The sequence below is a fragment of the Hyaena hyaena genome, unplaced genomic scaffold, assembly GCF_003009895.1.
Source record: "Hyaena hyaena isolate Hyena2069 unplaced genomic scaffold, ASM300989v1 scaffold_2158, whole genome shotgun sequence".
Taxonomy (NCBI): Eukaryota; Metazoa; Chordata; class Mammalia; order Carnivora; family Hyaenidae; genus Hyaena; species Hyaena hyaena.
The window spans coordinates 47,680-49,346 of NW_024082790.1; positions in this window are offsets into that span (position 1 = coordinate 47,680).

The following is a 1,667-nucleotide window of genomic DNA, read 5'->3' on the forward strand; positions in this document are numbered from 1 at the left end:
GCAACTGTAAAGAGTGCTGCTGTGAACAATGGGGTACATGTGCTCCTATGCATCAGCATTACTATATCCTATGGGTAAATTCCTAGCAGTGCTACTGCTGGGTCATAGGGGAGTTCTATTGTTAAGTTTTTGAGGAACCTCCACACTGTTTTTCCAGAGGGCCTGTATCAGCTTACATTCCTACCACCAGTGTAGGAGGTGCCTGTTTCTCCACATCCTCGCCAGCATCTAGAGTCTTATGATGTGTTCATTTTAGACACTCTGATCGGCGTAAGGTGGTATCTCAGTGTGGTTTTGATTTGTATTTCCATGATGAGGAGGGATGCTGAGCATCTTTTCATGTGTCTGCTGGCCATCCGGATGTCTTCTTTGGAGAAGTGTCTGTTCATATCTTCTGTGAATTTCTTTACTGGGTTGTTTCCCGGATGTGGAGTTTGGTGAGTTCCTTATAGATTTTGGATATTAACACATTGTCTGATATGTCATTTGCAACTATCTTTCCCCATTCCGTTGGTTGCCTATTAGATTTGTGGACTGTTTCCTTTACCGTGCAGAAGCTTTTAATTTTGATGAGGTGCCAATAGTTTCTTTTTGCTCTTGATTCCCTTGTTTTGGGGGATGTGTCAAGTAGGAAGTTACTGTGGTGAAGATCAAGAAGGTTATTTCCTGCTTTCTCCTCTAGGGTTTTGATGGTTTCCTGTCTCACGTTCGGGTCCTTTATCCATTTTGAGTTTATTTTAGTGTACGTGTGAGAATATGATCTAGTTTCATTCTTCTGCATGTTGCTGTCCAGTTCTCCCAACAACATCTATTAAAAAGGCTGTCTTTTTTCCATTGGATATTCTTTCCTGCTTTCTCAAAGATTAGTTGGCTGTAGCTCTGGGTCAGGCTCTGAGTTCTCAATTCTATTTCATTGGTCTATGTGTCTGTTTTTGTACCAATACCATACTGTTTTGATGATGACAGCTTTGTAGTAGAAGCTAAAGTCTGGGATGGTGATACCTCCCGTTTTGGTTTTATCTTTCAGTATTACTTTGGCTATTCAGGGTTTTTTCCTGGTTCCATACGAAGTTTAGGACAGTTTGTTCTACTTTTGAGACGTATGCTGGTGCAATTTTGATTGGAATTGCATTGAATGTGTAGATGGCGTTGGATAGTAATGACATGTTAACTATGTTTATACTTCCAAATCATGAGCATGGAATGTTTTTCCATTTCCTTGTGTCTTCTTCAATTTCCTTCATAAGTTTTCTATAGTTTATTTCATACAGATCTCTTATATCCTTAGTTAGGTTTATTCCTAGGCATTTTGTGTTTTTTTGTGCAATTGTGAATGGGATCAGTTTCTTGATTTCTCTTTCTGTTGCTTCATTATTCCTGTATGAAAATGCAACCGATTTCTGTACGTAGATTTTGTACGCTGCAACTTGTCTAATTTCTAGGATCAGTTCTAGTAGGCTTCTGGTGGAGTCTGTCGGGTTTTCTATGTAGAGTATCATGTCGTCTGCGAAAAGTGAAAGTTTGACTTCCTCTTTGCCAATTCGGATGCCTTTGATTTCCTTTTGTTGTCTGATGTCTGATGCTAGGACTGCCAGCACCATGTTAAACAACAGTGGTGAGAGTGGGCATCCTTGTTGTCTTCCTGATCTCAGGGGGAAAGGTCTGTT